The sequence below is a fragment of the Macaca nemestrina genome, chromosome 5 (genome assembly GCF_043159975.1).
Source record: "Macaca nemestrina isolate mMacNem1 chromosome 5, mMacNem.hap1, whole genome shotgun sequence".
NCBI classification, from domain to species: Eukaryota; Metazoa; Chordata; class Mammalia; order Primates; family Cercopithecidae; genus Macaca; species Macaca nemestrina.
In genome coordinates, this window is record NC_092129.1 from 175694275 (window position 1) to 175713104 (window position 18830).

General features: G+C 36.4%; 1 long non-coding RNA gene across 13 annotated transcripts in view; it reads right to left on the reverse strand.

The window, feature by feature from the left end:
• The window catches only part of LOC105487408 (uncharacterized), a 357156-nt gene that overhangs the window by 307371 nt on the left and 30955 nt on the right, over positions 1 to 18830 (reverse strand). For 11 of the 13 annotated variants that reach the window (XR_011624043.1, XR_011624045.1, XR_011624050.1 and 8 more), the window contains exon 3: positions 15449 to 15636. The exons of the other annotated variants lie outside the window; for them this stretch is intronic. This is a non-coding gene — a long non-coding RNA (uncharacterized lncRNA). The remainder of the gene's footprint in view (positions 1 to 15448; positions 15637 to 18830) is intronic. 13 annotated transcript variants of the gene reach the window in all.

An 18830-nucleotide genomic window follows, 5' to 3' on the forward strand; every position in this document is an offset into this window, starting at 1 on the left:
CCTCAAAATCATTGTATGAGATCATAATTAACATAATATCAAAACTATAAGATGACTATGTGGTAAAGAATTTGGTCTTGCCCTAAGAGAGGTCTAGTTTTGTCCACAGCTCCTGGGAGTAACCTCTAAACCCTTGGAATTTACCAAGTGATAGAATCGTCTTTGTTTTCTATGATTGGCCCCTCAGACCACACCTTATGTTAACTCATAGTGGGTCCATCAGACTGCACTGTCCTTAGAGACTTGTCTTTTCACTTCTTGCTGTTGTCTTTAAAATTTAAAAGCAATTTTAAGTTTTGATAAAGTTCAGTGTGTTAATTTTTATTTTTTTAAGACAGAGTTTCTCTGTGTCCCCCAGTCTGGAGTTCAGTGGCAGAATCTTGGCTCACTGCAACCTCTGCCTCCTGGTTTGAAGCGATTCTCTTAGAGCCCAGTCTCTAAGGACAGTGGGGCTAAATCAATCAATCATGCCTACATAATGAATTCTACACATAGAAACTCAGGTGAATTTTTCTGGTTGTCAATACTCCATGTGTATTGTAACACATTGATCTGGGAAGGTTATGCATCCTGAGGACAATAGAAGGTTCATGTTTAGAATTCTCCCAGACTGTGCCCTGCATGTCTCTTCTATTGGATGATTTTAATGTGTCCTTTCCCTGTTATAAACTGCAACTGTGAGTACAATCACATTCAGTGAGTTCCGTGAGTCCTAGTGATTGTCAAATCTGAAAGTGATTTGGGGAAACCCTTGAACTTGCAGTTGGTGTCAGAAGTCTTGGGAAGACTTTGGGGTCCGGAGGAATATGCTCTCAAACCTCAAAGTTTGACTAACTCCAGGTAACAACATTAGTAGAACAGTGCAAATCACTACTCCTCATAAATACATATGCAAAAATCTTTAACAAAGTTTGGGAAAATAATCTTAAATATGTATGGTCAACTGATTTTCAATAAAAGTTTCAAGGCAATTAAATGGGGAAAGTAAAGTTTCTTCAACACAAAATACTAGAATTATTGGATAACCATATGCAGAAGGAAGAAAGGACCCTTACCTCACAAAAATGAACTCAAGTTGTACCACATAATCTTATAAGCTAAAACTATCAAAAGTCTAGAAAAATACATATGGGAGAAAAATTTTGTGAACTTAGGTTAAGTTTTTTTCTTAGGGTGAGAGATACAGAAAGTATAAACCATTTAAAAAATAACACATTGAGGCCAGGTGTGGTGGCTCATGCCTGTACTCCCAGCACTATGGGAGGCAAAGGCAGGTAGATCACTTGATGCTAGGAGTTCGAGACCAGCCTGACCAATATGGCAAAACCCCATCTCTACCAAACAATACCAAAATTAGCCTAGCATGGTGGTGCAAGCCTGTAGTTCCAACTACTCAGGAGGCTGAGGCATGAGAATCGCTTCAAACCAGGAGGTAGAGGTTGAAGTGAGGCAAGATTGTGCCACTGAACTCCAGACTGGGGGACACAGAGAGACTCTGCCTCAAAAAAATAAAAAGCAACACATTGAACTTTATCAAAACTTACAATTGCTTTTAAATTTTAAAGACAACATCAAGAAGTGAAAAGACAAGCCACAGACTGGGAGAAAATATTTACAACTCATATATCTAACAGAAGGCTTGTATTCAGAATACACAAAGAACAATTACAAATTAATAATCATAAGATAAACAACTCATTTTTCAAATATAGTCAAACTATTTGAACTCACATTTCACCAAAGTAAATATATGGACTGTGAATAAGTCCATAAAAAAAATTCTATGTCATTAGGTAAGTGCAAATTAAAACCAAAATTTAATACTTCTACACATACATTAGATTGAAGAAAATTTAAAGTCTGACAAAGCATTGGTGAGGATATTGAGCATCTGGTACCCTTATTCATACCACTGTTGGAATGTAACATGGCACACTTTCGAAAACAGCTTGGCAATTTCTTATACATTTAAATATATACTTAACATATGTGCCAGTTATCAATTTACTGCCTCTTAGTTTCAGATTCATCTTTCAGAACCTGCTCTGCAAAAAGAGACTGAGCTAGTTTACCAGTAGAGAGAACTAGAGAGCCACTGCAGCAAAAAAAAGGTTTATCTTCTTGGTTCTAGTCAGCTGTGTTTGGTTTGTTCTTGCTCTTTCTTTCCATAGCTCTACAGCCCTGCCTGTGTGGAGGAACCTCCAGTGATAGATTCCTCAGCTGAGTGCCCAAAACATGCAACCCTTTAGCAGCCTCTTAACAACCTGGGCTGAATTACTACCTTTCCATGGCCTTCCTACTGTGAACATCATATTCTGAAGGCCTCACGATCACAAATGCAACCGTATATTCTGTGTTCACCCACCTTACAGCTTCAGCTCATTGGTACCCTCAGAAGTTTGTTTCCTGCTTGCCTGAAAAATGTAAAGCAGCTTTACCCACAGCAACTCAATAAACTTCTCTGCCATCTAGTAGGCTGCCATGACACCTTTTTTACTGAAGTCTAACTCCAACTCTGGGAAGTTCCCATTCTTCCAGCTTTGTCATTCCTTGGATATTCTCCCTCAGCGCCAGGGTATCCTTAGAATTCCTATTATGTCTCCTGCTACAGCTGAATAATTATTTATAGTACGTTGCCCCAGCAAACTTACTGTGTGATTTCTTCTGATTGGACCCTGACTGATATACCATATGATTACCAAACCCATTCCTAAGTATTTCTCTCATGAAATGACTTGTTTTTCTTTGGCTACTTTCAAAATATTATTTCTACTTTTGGTTTTTAGCAATTTGACTAATTGTGGGGTTTTTTTGTGTTTGTCTTTCTGGAGTTTGTGAACCTCTTGAATATGTATATTTAGGTATTTTGGTAAATATGTAAATTTTCAGCCCTAGTTTCAACACTTTTTTTTTTTTTTTGGCCACATCCTCTTTCTCCTCTCTTTCCTGAACTCGAATTACATATATTTTAGATATTTTGATATTGTCTCTAATAAGGGGACTGGCTCCATTTTTTGATGTTTAACTGGTGACAGCTTTTAAGCCGCACCCTTTCCTCTTCCCTTTCTTCCCTACATATGGACAAGCTGATAAAAAAGCCTGAGTATTTCTTCCTTAGGCACCAGCAGGAGATTCAAACTACTGTCCAGCCCTTGTTTTCTTTTTTTTTTTTTTTTTTTTTCTTTTTTTTTTTTTTTTTGAGACGGAGTCTCGCTCTCTCGCCCAGGCTGGAGTGCAGTGGCCGGATCTCAGCTCACTGCAAGCTCCGCCTCCCGGGTTCACGCCATTCTCCGGCCTCAGCCTCCCGAGTAGCTGGGACTACAGGCGCCCGCCACCTCGCCCGGCTAGTTTTTTTGTATTTCTTAATAGAGACGGGGTTTCACCGTGTTAGCCCAGGATGGTCTCGATCTCCTGACCTCGTGATCCGCCCGTCTCGGCCTCCCAAAGTGCTGGGATTACAGGCTTGAGCCACCGCGCCCGGCCCAGCCCTTGTTTTCTTTAGCTGTTTTCAGACCAGCTTGGGAGACCTGTCCAGCTCTTCCAAACAGCCCTGATAGGTGAGTAATAAACCTTTACACATCTTCTTAGTGTGTGTGTGGTGTCATCAGTCTTAACATGTGGATCAAATTTGGTGTGGGGGGTCCATCTGTCATATCAAGATGACTATAAGAATCCCACAAGGACTTGTTCACTTGTCTATTTTTCTCTCTGATTTATAGATTGAATAAGTTATATTTATCATTCTTCAAGTAAATTGATTCATATTTTAAGTCATGTTTGATATTGTGACACTTAAAGAATTATTTTTTAATTCAAATGTTGTATTTTCTATTCAAAGTGTTCCACTTAGTTATTTTTCATAATTTCAATTTCTCTCCTGAGATTTGCTACATTTAGTTTGCTTTGAGCATCTTCATTCATTGTAGACATATTCTCCTTTACTGTCAACATAGAATTCTATACAAAGTTAAGCTATCTTTCTTCAAGAATGAGGCAGACATAAGGATCTTATCAAACAAAAAGGTAAAAAGAGAATTTATCACCAGAAGACTTTCAATAAAGGAAATTCTCATAAACTTTTGAATAGAAGGGAAATTAATCCAAAAAAATCAGCTCTGCAAGAATTATTGGTAAGCAAAAATATTAGAAAATATGTGAGAAAAGTCTTCAAAAACTGACAAAATGGAGCAATAACACTGCTTTGGAATTTAGCTAGAATTAAAATACCTAACAAAAATTGCATGTAATTTCAAAGGGGCTAATCAAAACTAACATATTCTGAGATGCTTATATAATTCAGGAGTAGGGAGAAATTATTAGTTACCTTTAGGCTTTAAGAATGCATATAAAGTAGTCAGGTTACAGATTGAAAAGTAGACACTGAATAAATAACTTCCAAACACGCTTTGAAGAAAAATTGAATGAGAATAAACAAATAAAATAAATCAATACAAAAGAAGGCAAGAAAGTGGAGATACAATAATAGAAAAGGCAAGACGTAATAAAAAGCAAAGATGACATAACCAAACTCAAATGTATTAATACAATAAATGTAAATGTACCACAACATCTATATCAAAGACAAAGATGATCAGATAAGAATAAAACTAAAAATATATGCTATTTTAAAAAGGCACACCTAAAACATAAAGACACAAAAAAGCAGAAACATAATAATAAAAAAGGTATGTCAAGAAAATAATAGTAAAAGAAAGCTGACATAACTATATTAACACCCAGCTAAATACATTATAAAGTCAAACACATTATCAGAGACAAAGAGGTTGCTCAATATTGGTAAGAGGATCAGTTTACCAGGAAGAGATAAGAAGTCTAAAGGTCTAATAAATAATAGCATCATCTCCAAATATATAAACATATATTTAAAATATATAAACTTTACATTGTAAAATCCATAGTCACAGTGAGAGATTCTAGCATAACTGCCTATAAAATATTAATAAAGGTTCAAAAGGTATGAACTGAACAATTAACAACCTTAAGCTAATGGATATATGGCACTTTGTCCTAGATATGTATAAGACACATTTTTCACAAGCAATATATGGAATATTTATGCTCTGAGACACTGTGAACCATACATAAGACCATAAATCTAGCCTACACAAGTTTTAAAGTACCTGAATCATATAGAACATTTTCCTGATGACAATAAAATTATTCTAATATGTGGTACAAACAGATACTAAGAAAACAACATGTTGGAAAATTTAAAATATTATTCTAAATAACTAATTGACCAAAAGAGAATTCATAATGAAACTGGAGACTACTTAAGGTTTAATAATAACAAACAGATCACAAAATGAAAATGTATGGTATATGGTTAGTAACACAGTAATTAGTGGGAAATTTATGGTGTTAAATACTACAACACAAAAAGGCCCAAAGAATGTAGAATGTAGGTGATGAATGCTATAGAAAATATACTATGGAAAAGATGAACCGCAATAAGTTGGTTCTTTGAAAAAAAGTAATTAACAGACCACTGGCAAGAGTAATTATGATAAGAGTTAGTTTTTTAACAATATTAAAAATTAAAAGCGAGAAATAACTCAAACTATTAATTGAATAGATAATAAAAAATATTATGAACAGTTTTATGCCAATAAATGTGCAAACAAGGTGAAATGGGTAAATTCCTTAAAAATACAACTTACCAAAACTAATATATACAAAAAATTTATTAATAGCCCTATTACAATTAACTAAATTAATTTATAAACAAAATTCTTTCCACAAATAAAACATCAAGCCAAGATGGCTTTACATGGATTTCTACCAGTCAAATAAAATGCAAATCTAATATACAAACTCAGAAAATAAAATGAAGAAATTTACCCGTATTTATTTTATGAGGCTACCATAACTTTGATAATGACACTACACACTCACACATGTGCACATGCAAAAATATAAGGCAATCTCAGTCATGAACATTAATACCAAATTCATAAACTAAATATTATTCAATCCAATTCAGCAATGAAATATAACTGTGTTCGTTTCCTAGGACTCCCATAACAAAATAACATAAACTGGGTATTAAACAACAGAAATGTATTCTCTGAGGTTCCAGGGGCTGGAAGTCCAGGATCGAGGTGCTGGTGGTCATGCTCCCTCAGAATCCTCTAAAGTAGGATCATTCCTGGCTTCTTCCAGCTTCTGGTGGCCCCAGGCATTCCTCGGCAGCATCACCCCAGCCTCTGCCTCTGTCTTCACATGGCCATCATCTCCCTGTCTCTGTGTCTTCACGTGTTCTTCTCCTCTCTTATAAGAACACCAGTTATATTGGATTAGGGCCCACCTTAATGACCTCATATTAGCTTTATTGTATCTACAAAGACTCTATTTCCAAATGAAGTTACATTTACAGGCACCAGCAGTTAGGACTTTAACATGTCTGTTTCGGGGGACACAATTCAACCTATAATAACCAAGATGAATTTATCCTAGGAATACAAAGCAAGTGTCACATCAGAAACTCAATTACCATAAATCATCCATATTAACAGATTAAAGGAGATCAATCTCTGTGTATGCAGAAAAAGTAATAAAATTCAACATCCACTTGTGACTACTAAAGTAAAGAAAAAAGAAAGAGAAAACTTAGTCAAGGAGGGACAGAACAGAACTTTCTAAACCTGATAAAGGTATATTTTAAAAATCAAAGTAAGCATTATATTTAATAATAAAATGTTAAAAGTAATCTAAAGATACCTGTCATTACCATTCATTTTAACACTTTCATGGCTGTCCTAGCCAGTGCAGTAAGATAAAAAGAAAAGGGTGAAAGATGAAAAGAATTGGAAAAACAGAAAAAAAAACCTTATAATTAATTACTCATGACTGTTTTATTTTCTTCAAGAAAATCCAAAGGCATCTATATTGGTGATGGCACAAACAATTTGGGGACAAAAATCAGCACAAAAAATTCAAATGCAAATCTTTACACCAGTAACAATCAAAAATATAACTTTTTAATGTGTATAATAGAAATTAAAATAACATGTAACAAGAAATAAATTCAACAAAATACTGGCATGCCTTTATGGATTAAATTATAAGGTTTTACTGAGAGACATTAAAGATTCCTAAGCAAATAGACAAACATCCCCTGTTGCTGAGTAGACCCTATCATGAATATGTATATTCTCCCAAAATTAATCTATAGAGAATTCAATTTGAATCCCAACGGGATGTGTCATTGTTGTTATTATTTTTGAAATTAAAGTTGATTTTATAATTTATTTGTAAGAACAAAAGCCCCCAAATGGCCACCAACTTGGAGAGGAATGTTAAGCAAATGGATTTTAAGATTTACTATAAAGCTACATAATTAAGAACTGTAGTCTATATATATGCACAGATAAATAGACCCATGAATGGAATAGAAAGCCCAGAAACAAATGCACACAAAAATGATTTGTAAGGACGTGTAATACATATGAAACTGCAGATCAGTGGGAAAAAGAAGAGGTATTCCAAAGCTACTAGGCATTTTAATTATCCTTGTCAAAAACTGTTATCTGATTCCTACATCACATCATGCATATATCAAAAAGAAACCAATAGTTACTGATTGATTGACAATCAATATGAAAGGCAAAAACATAAAGTCTTTAACAAATAATATAAGAGAACATCCTTATGACCTAAGGTAGAAAGTATTTCTTAAGCAAGACACAAAATGAATCTATAAAGAAAATATTAATAAATTCATCTACATTAAAAAGAAAGATGTCTGATCATTAAAAGTTACCATAGAGTAAAAACACAGGCTCCAAGCTAGAAGATATTTGTGACACATTATTGAAAAAATCTTATACAGAGAATACATAAAGAATCCTGCGGGCCAGGTGTGGGACTCATGCCTATAATCTCACCACTTTGGGAGGCCAAGGTGGAAGGATTACCTGAGGCCAGGATTTTGAGACCAGCCTGGTCATTATGGCAAGATACCATCTCTACAGATATTTTTTTAATAAGCCAGGTGATATGGTTAAGCTTTGTGTCCCCACCCAAATATCATCTTGAATTGTAATCCCCACAATCCCCATAATCCCCGCATGTGAAGAGAGAGACCAGGTGGTGGTAATTGAATCATGGGGGCAATTTCCCCCATGCTATTCTCGTGATAGTGACTAAGTTCTCACAAGATCTGATGGTTTTATAATGAGCTCTTCCCCCTTCACTCAGCACTTCTTCCTACTGACTTGTGAAGAAGATGCCTTTCTTCTCCTTCGCATTCCACTATGACTGTAAGTTTCCTGAGGCCTCCCCAGCCATGCTGAATTATGAGACAATTAAACCTTTTTCCTTTATAAATTACCCAGTCTCGTGCAGTTATTTATAGCCAGGTGTGGTGGTGTACACCTGTAGTCCTGCTACTCAGAACGCTAAGGCAGGAGGACCACTTGAGCCTTGGAGGTCAAGCCTGCAGTGAACCATGATCATGCCACTGCACTCCAATCTGGACAACAGAATGGGATCCTGTCTCAAAAAAACAAACAAACAAACAACAACTAAGAATCAAGAAAAAAAGACAACCCCAAATTAAAATGACTTAGTTCTTCATAGAAGAGAAAAAAGTGTGTGTGTGTGATTTTACACATACATATGTATATACACCAAAAAGTGCTCAACCTCACTACCTCAATAGTAATCAGAGAAATAAAAATTAATCATAATGCAACATTGTTTTATACCAATGAATTGAAAAAATTAAAATCAGACAATACAGCATTAACAAAATGTGGATATATAATATATACTGCTGGCAGGCATACAAATCGGTACAACATCTTTGGAAAACAGTTTGACATTACCTAATAAATTTGAACATGTGCCTACCTTATGATTCGGCAAGTCAACCCCTAAAAGTATACTTAGAAACTCTTGCACATACATACTACAGTATTTGTATAAACATTGTCATAGCAGCCTTGCTCATAATTGTAAAACCTGAAATGGCTATAATACCAATCAATAGTACAATGGAAAAATAATTTATCATATTCATACAATGAAATAAATTAGTTACATATATTTACACTAATATAGATGAATCAAAAACATAACATTGAACAAAATAAGTTAGAGAAAATTTGTACAATTTGCTTTCATTATGTAAATATCATCAATGGAGGCCAGGTGTGGTGGTTCACGCCTGTAATCCCAGCACTTTGGGAGGCTGAGGCAGATGAATCACTAGGAGTTCCAGACCAGCCTGGCCAACATGGTGAAATCCCATCTCTGCCAAAAATAGAAAATTAGCCAGGTGCAGGGGCATGTGTCTGTAGTCCCAGCTACTCAGGAAGTTGAGGCATGAGACTCGCTTGAACCAATATTGTGCCACTGCACTCCAGTCTGGGTGACAGAGCGAGACTCCATGTCAAAATACATACATACATACATACATACATACATACATACATACTTAAATGTCATCAATGGATAAATCTAAATCATATATTATTCATATAATAGGAAATCTATAAAGAAAAGCAAAGAAAAAGTAAACACAACAACCATTATCCTGTGACCATTGGGAGGATGGGAGAGGTTGGGAGGAGAATGAAATCAAGAAGGGTCGGTCACAAGAGTAACATCAAGGCAATATTTTATGTCTTGACCTGGGTAATGAATTTGTGGTGGCTCTTTTTATTATTACTCTTTGCACTGGACATAAACTTTTGTGTATTCTTTTGTATGCACAAAAAATTTCACAATAAAAAAAAAAGTAAAAAGCCCAAAACAGAATACATATTTTCAATGAGAAAACAATAGTGTGTGTATGCATGTGTGTTTATATACATATGTTATGTGTATGTGTGTGCATGTGTCACGCAATCAGACATTAAAACTTCTATAAAATCCTAACAATGAAAACTGTGGAAATAGGGTAGGAATAGACAAAAAAAAAAAAAAAACCAAAGGAATTATACAGATTATCTAAGAACAAACATAGCCTAAAAACAGTTCCATGTATGTGTGGAACTTGTTATGTGATAGAGGGACATTGCAAATCTCTGGGGAAATGATTCAATAAATGATACTCAGACAATACATACACAAACAGAATGGTTAATTCTTACTTGGAATAACGTATGTGTCTTCCCAAAGAGCAGAGAGTTAGTGATGAATGCCCCATCCTCGGAGTCAGGGGGCTGCGTTGCAATCCCTCCTCCAGGTACCGAGAGTAAGGGCCTGGGTCCCTTCACCTCCCTGTGGAGCACTTCACTCAGCAGTAAAGTGAGGGTGTAGAATGATGGTCCTTGCCTCATGGCCTTGTTAAGATTAAGTGAAGCAATCCACTTCCAGTATTTAAAGAAGTGCCTGCCCTTGAACAAATGCTCAATAAATTGCTAGCTCCCAACCTTATTTAACGGTCTCAAAGTTACAGACTTAATGTGATAAGAGGTAAAAAGGCTTTTAAAAATCATTATTGGTTACTTCTCTGTCTCAAGCAACTGACTTTGACTTTGAACAGCTTGAGAGCAGCAATTATGCCTATTCGACTTCACATAGTCAGTCCCCAACACAAAATTTGCCATGTAATGGATGCTCAAGAAATAGACTTTGTGTTGATTTGAACTAAGAAGCAAAGAAAAAGTAGCATTACTAAAAAAAGGGGAAGAGTCATTGTGGGTGGTGGAAAATGCCACCGCTTTTCACTACTGTGTGGAGAAAAACAAAGCAGAGTTTTAAAGGCCAAATTTAATGGATTCCCAAAGTTATGCTACTGTGAAATTATGCTACTGTGGAAGAGGAATTAGAATCAGTCATTCCAAAATGTAAAATACCATGGAAGATAAAGACATAAAACAGAGTATGCTTTAAGCAAATAGCCCAATTAACCAAACACCAGGGAGAACTTAAATCAGAATGTACCTTTATGTAAGCAGAACAAGGAGCAATGATTAATACTGAAAGTAAAAAGGAAAAAGCACCAAAAAAGTACAGCAATTAAGCAGTAATTTGCTATCTCATAGAAAAATCGCAGAAGAAAAATCACAGAGAAAAATCTATAGTTAAATGCATCCACATAATTTATTTGTGAGATACTTATAGATTTCTATAATTAACATAATCCATATCAGCAAAAATCAAAACAGATGAAAAAATGTATATTGTCCATCTTCAAAGAATATCTGTGCCTAATTTAGTAAATGTTATAGCAAAATAATGTTCAGGGTTGCTTAATTCTAGTATTTTGATAATCACTGATTTGTGGTTTCATCAAAATTCACTGTCTTAGAAGAAATATGAGTTCCTTAGTGAATTAATTGATATCATCATTACTAAAAATATTGAAGAAAATCTATTTTATTTGAAATTCACATCATTGACATTCCTTCAGGAGACATAAAAAATTGCATAATCTTTCATTTTTTAAATGAGATATAAATCCACAATATATAAAAACTTATAGCAACATTTTCAAAACAGTTTGTCTTCTTTTAAAAATATATAGCCAAGCAGTTTAAATGTCAGGAGAACTATGATGAGACATTTCTCTCTAAAAAGGTACATTTTCAATTTCATGACCAAAAAAGAGAATCTAAAAAGCTCTGTTGATTTTGCTTTTTCATGATCATTCCAGAAATGATGTACTGTATATCAAAACTATATCTTCCAAGCTATTACATTTCACCATCTGGTTAACCTTATCAGCAAAGCACTAGAAAACAAATCCCGCACATTAGAATTTCATCCACTCTGCAGAGTTATCCTGACTATAAAGAGTTGCCCAAAACTAAGATAAATTATTATGGAGACCAGAAATGGGCTACATTAACTGTGCATGATTGGATTCAACTAGAAGAACTGAACCTATAACAAATCCTATCGTGTAATGCTGGTGATAGTGGCACAAATATAGACTAGAAAATGCTGGTTTACCTTTACCCAACACAGCATAAGTCCATTAAAAATATATCCACATACAGACACATTTAGACTTCTAGAGTTTTTAAAAATAAGTATGTTTGATCCACAAGGATATCTTCATGTTTTATAACACTTCTCATACTCTTCTCTAATGTTTCTGAATCAAGACAGATTTGATGCAAAAATCATTATGATCCTAGCATAGTGACAAAACTAACACCTCCATAAGTAACAGAACTCATGAAAATTTAAGACTGAATTTAGATTTAGGCCAAGAGCCTAAAACACTATTCAAAGTATGGTCCTAGGAAATATATATTTTAGCCTGAAGAATTTATAGAATGGTCCCAGAAGATTTCACTGGTATTACATAGAAGCCAGCATTCCCATGCCTATACCTTTTTCATCTTTGCCTGGATTAAGTGCAGGCAGGAGGTGGCTTTACAAGTGAAATCGTGGCACAAGAAAATTATTTGTGATCTAAAACATTTTGAGGATAATACTCAAAGAATGTAAGACTCAGTAAATATTCATGTTTACTTTGAAGAATGTAATGATCATTGCTATGATTATGACTTCTAGTAGTTCAAAAGCTCTTCTCATTTCTCTCCACACGTTAAGAAATCAGTTTAGAGTTTCACCCACAAGAGTATTCCATGCCACTCCTCACAGTTTTTTCCTTTCATTCCCATAGAATGCCAAAATCTTCCAAAATGTATTACCATGCAAATGTCTTGGGTGCCTTTACTACACATTTATATTGCAAGGTAATCAATAAATTATTATTTCAATATTTATTGGAATCTCAGAATAAGAAAGAAGATAGATTACACAAATTCGTCTTCTGTGATTAATGGATGTTCCAGCAGAAGGCATACACTGATGGAGTAGGTCAGTATGCAGACTATATTACTGAATATTTCAACTCAGGCTGTAAATATAGTATCTGTTTCTCTTAGGGACTGTCACACTGAGTGCAGTATAAAAGGCAATAAATTTCAACAGATTAATTAACTCTTTGGTTACTGGGGCTGTGTGTCACCTATCCTGGCACCTAATAAAAATTCCTTTAATGCCAAGACATAAAGAAGGGCCTCTTTGGAAATGAGTTATTAACAGCATTTCGTGAATAGATGGAGAAATTGTAGCCGAGCCATTTAAGTGTCATAAAGTGCAGCAAAGGCTGCTGGAGGCCTCTGAGGGACGCCAGGCAATACCATAACAATCAAATCTGAGATGGAAGAGGGATTGAGCTGTCCACTCAGAATTTTTATATTGTCAAAGAGCAGCGAGGAAATAATGTGATCAAGAAGTGAATTAACCTTGTGTGTGAAAGAAAGGGGATGATCTGATGGAAAAGGCAGTAAAGTAAAAATCACTCCATAATGCCTACATTGCAGCAGAGCCATGAGGGGCCCCTAATGTCTGCAGGCTGTCAGAGAACAGACCCAGACCTCTAAGTACTATAAACCCATTACCTGCATTAGCCTATAATTGGAATACATTTATTCATGCTTTTTTAGTTCTTCAGGGTCTCCACATTGTATACCCACAGAGCATTAATTCCTATAAATGTTCTATCTTTGCAGACTCCTGAAAATGGCTATACAGTCTTGGGTGGAAATTAACATTCAGTAAGAGAGGAAGAAAGTGCTGCATATGTAGTACAAGGTTCACATCCATTATCCAGCTTGTACTGTGTTGTTTAATTTAGCACCTGGGCTGCTCCACCCAAATAATCTTTGGATGCTTTCTGATGAATTTCTAGATATCACATTTTTAATATTTTTCTATTTCAATGCAAGAGCTCCAACAGGCAGAAGATAATAAATATCAACTACTAACCCATGATTTTACTAATGGTCAGATGACTATCTTTGAAATTGTAAATTTCATTTCATCTCTTGAGGTTGCATCTCAATATATGGCACTTTTTATAAAGGTCCACACATAGCAATCCAAAAAGCATGTAGAAATAACAATAAAATTTAAATTAAGACTTTCTTTCTGAAGATAACACCTCACCCTAAGTTACTCAGAACCAAACCCAGCAAACACTAGCAAGTAGGTGCCTAGCACATAGAGAATGTTCCCTGTACCAGCACTGCTCTGAATACTTTACATATATTAACCAAGGTCACTTTGACAACTCTATGAGGCAGGTATTGTTATTACTATCTTCATTTTATTGATGAGGAAACTGGAGCACAGAGAGGATAAGTAAATAACCCAAATACCCCAAGTTCATACAGCTGATTTAAAAATCTCTGTTTAGGGGTCTCGGTTCTTAGCCACTTTGCAAAATTGCCTTGCCAAAAAAATAGTTAATACACCCAACATACAAATATTCTATTTGTACTCTACTAATTAATCTTAAAGTTAAGTATGACTATGCACAGATGTGTGTGCGTGTTGTTCGCAGGGATTTTACTCCTTCCGCTGTCCCTCATTCCTCCTGCATTATCAATCATTCTCTCTGTATGGGAATGTTCCCACTGGCATAAGATGTGCTCTACTCTCTCCTTGATCCAACACCCCACTGTAGCAACCCTAGCTCCTTCCCAGGACAACTTCTCCAAGCAGTTGTATTCACACACTGTCTCTACTTTCTCATGTCCCATTGACTCATCAGCCCCTTAGGAAATCTGCCTCTTTCCCCCACCGCCCCACACAAACTGCTCTGCTAGATCCAAAGGTCACTTTTATATCTTCATTCTGTTTAACCTTTTGGCAAATGGGAAATCATTACCACTCCCTCCTTCCTGGAAATTGCTCCCTTTGTGGCTTCCCTGGCAACATTACTTTCTGCCTTTCTTCCTCCTGCCCACTTTCCTGGTCTCCCTTCGCTGCCACCTCCTCCTTTCCCCAAGCTAGGGTATGGGGGTTCTTCAGAGCCTGGCTCTGGGCCTCCTCTGCCACCTCTCATTCACTCCCCCACAGTTGAGTCATCCGCTACATGGATTCAAAAACCATCTTTTGGCTCATTACATCTTTACCTCCTCTTTTTGGCTTATGTCTTTACCTCGTCTTTTCATTCCAAATGTAAATATCCAACTGCTCCCTGACATCTCAATTTAGATGTCTGACAGACCTCTCAGATTTAACATAAATATAATAGAATCCTTGACCAGGGACGGTGGCCCATGCCTATAATCCTAGCACTTTGGGAAGCCAAGGTGGGTGGATCACCTGAGGTCAGGAGTTCGAGACCAGCCCGGCTAACATGGCAAAGCCCTGTCTCTACTAAAAATACAAAAATTAGCCAGGCATGGTTGTGGGCACCTGTAATCCCAGCTACTTGGGAGTCTAAGGCAGGAGGATCGCTTGAACCTGGGAGGCGTAGGTTGCAGTGAGCCGAGATCGCGCCAGCGCACTCCAGCCTGGTGCAGCGCAATGAGGCTGCACTGAATCAAATGAGATACACTCTGTCTCAAAATAATAACAATAATAATAATAATAATAAATAGAATAAAACTCTTAATTTTTCCACACAACTCTGATCTTCCCACCAAAACAAAACAAAAAAAGATACTACCTTCCACGCAGTTGCGTAAGCCAGAAATCCAGGTCATCCTTGGTCCTCTCCATTTCTTCTCATGCTCCACATCCAGTCTGTCAATATGTTCTGTTTACTCTGATCTGTGTCACTTGTCTGATATTGGTTGAAGGGTGGATATTTTATCCAGCTCTGACCACCAGGAATGAGGGGAAGATTTTCTTCATCTATGAAAACACACAGGAGGAAATGCCTATCTAGCCCAGGGTATGGCTGAAGCCACCGATTCTTTGTGGTTCTATGAGGAGACATCATCAACAAGGCAAGAATAACAGAGCAGGAAGATGGTGAAGACCTGGGTATTGATTGGGCCACTGACTTGATCAATGCTGCAGGCATACTACCTGTGCACTTCTTATTATGGGACAAAATAAACTCCTCATAACTTTAGTTGGGTCTTCTGCTATTTGAAGCCAGAAGCAAACCAAGTGCCACATCTCTTCTCTATCATTTATCTGCATAACAAATTACCTCAACATTTAGTGGCTTAAAATGACAATAAATATCTCCCAGTTCCTTTGGGTCAGGAATTCAGAAGTGGCTTAGCTGGGTGGTCCTGGTTTGGGAGGTGTCTCATGAGGTTGTAGATGTGATGTCAACTGGGGCTACAGTCAATGGAAGGCTTAACTGGAGCAGGTGGATCCACTTCCACAGTGGTTCATTCACATTCACAACTTAATGTGTGCTGTTGGCAGAGGCCTCAAGCTCCTTGCATGTGAGATACTCCGCAGGCTGCTGCGAGTCCCCACACCATAGCAGCCGACTTTTCCCAGAATGAGAGATACAACAGCAAGCAAGTCAAGTAGAAGCTGTTCTTTTTAATGGCCTAACCTCAGAAATCACAAAGCATCACTTCTATCACATTCTATTCACTAGGAAAGAACCACTGAGTCCAGCCCAGATATAAGAGATGGAAATTAGGTGCCATCTTAGGAAAGAATTTGTGGACATTTTTACAATTTCTTTTTATTTTTTAATTGAAAACTAATTGTGCATACTCATGAGGTATATAGTGATGTTTCAATACATATAATGTATAGTGGTAATTATTTCAAAGCCACCACATACACCTTTTCTCACTGCATTCTAGTCCCAGTGATCTTCTTTCAGTTCCTAGAATTTGCTAAACTCCTTTCTAGCTCCAGGTTCTTCCACATGTCCACATATCTGTCTGGGAGGTTCCCCTCCTGGCTGACCTTCCCTGAATACCTTGCTTCCCCCACCCCATTAATCTCTATCTTTGTCCCTTGCATGTTGCATGATGGAAGGGCCAGTTGTTGTCTAGTTTAGCATTATATGCCCAATTCTTAACACAGTATCTGGCAGGTAGCAGGCACTCAAAAAATAGTTACTGAATGAACGAGTGAAAAAAAGAATATAGGTATGCATCCACAAAATGTTTTTAGAGAGCTGCAAAAACCGTTCAGCAAAATCATTCAGGCGAAAATGTCTAACATGATAAGGTGCTTAAGAAGTTTAATAAGGAAAGTGACATTCTAGCTATCTTTTGAATATTTAAAGGGCTATCATTGGGGAAAAGATTAAATTTATCCTTTATTATTCATAGAGTAGAATTAGAATGAATGGCAAGAAATTATGGGAAAACAGTTTAGTTGAATAAAAGAAAGACCTTTCTAACAATTAGAGTTATCTAAAAAAGTAAAACCAGTTGACTTATAAGAGAGTAATTTTCCTGTCATATATTATAAGACCACCTGCCTACCATGTCAGAGAAGAAATTCAGATATTGGATACCAAATGGACCAGATGACCCTAGGCCCCCCACCTTTTATTTCTTTTTTTTTTTTTTTTTTTTTTGCATTCTTGGATTCTGTAATACAAGCCTTAACGAAATATATATTTGTCTCAGTTCATTTGTGCTTTTATAACAGAATGCTACAGACTGGGTAATTTCTAATAATAGAAGTTTATTTTATCACAGTTCTAGAGGCTGAGAAGTCCAAGATCAAGGCACTTGCAGATTCAGTTATCTGCTGAGGCACCATTCTTCATTGATGACACTTTGCTACTGCATCCTCACATGGGGGAAGACGGAAGGGAAAGACAGTCAGGTAGCTCTCTGAAGCCTCTTTTACAACCACATTAATCCATTCATAAGGGCTACCCCTTTGTGAATTAATCACTTCCCAAAGACTCTCACCTTTTAATACCGTCATATTGGGGATTCAGTTTCAACACACAAATCCTGGGTGGGACAAAACATTCAAACCATATATTTTAAAAGTTCTAACTTTTGGCCGGGCACGGTGGCTCAAGCCTGTAATCCCAGCACTTTGGGAGGCCAAGACGGGCGGATCACGAGGCCAGGAGATCGAGAGACGATCCCGGCTAACACGGTGAAACCCCGTCTCTAGTAAAAAATACAAAAAAACTAGCCGGGCGAGGTGGCGGGCGCCTGTAGTCCCAGCTACTCGGGAGGCTGAGGCAGGAGAACGGCGTAAACCCAGGAGGCGGAGCTTGCAGTGAGCTGAAATCCGGCCACTGCACTCCAGCCTGGGTGACAGAGCAAGACTCCGTCTCAAAAAAAAAAAAAAAAAAAAAAAAAAAAGTTCTAACTTTTTTGTGGAACGTAATAAAGAGATAAACATTAATTTAAAAAAAAATTCTCTCTATACTGTCATGCTTTGGGAAATCTTGTTTAGGCAGAAAATTTTTAAAAAATTAAATGTTTCTATTTCTAATTATTATAACAATGCATTTATTTTTAAAATGTAAATATTGTTATATATTGATGCAATATAGGCATTGATCTCAGAAGAGCTAAAGCAATTTTAACGGAATGCTTCACTATATGGCATATTTTCTGATTTCTCCGGTTTCTAGAAATAAGTTTTAGTTTCTACTCCTGCACTAAAGCAATTTTTAAACCCTGCATTAAAAAAAGAGTATTCTTTAAGAAATAACACAAATATCCTTTAACAGGTGAATACACAAACAGTAGTACATCCATGCCATGGAATTTTATTCAACAATAAAAAGGAATGAACAATCAAGCCAGCAAAAGACATGTAGGAATTTTAAATGCATATTGCTAAGCAAAAAAAAAAAAAAAGCCTATCTAAAAGGGATATATACTGTATGATTCCAACTATATGACCTTCTGAACAAGGCAAAACTATGGAGACAGTAAACAGATCAGCTGTTGTCAAGGGTTCAGGGGAAGGAGGGATAAATAGGTGGGGCACAAGAAATTTTTAGGGCAACAAAACTATTTTGTATGATACTGTACTGATGAATACATGTCACTATACATTTGTCCAAACTTATAATGTAAAACAGTGGACTCTAACATAAACTTTAGTTAATAATAATGGGTCAATATTGGTTCATCAATTTTAAC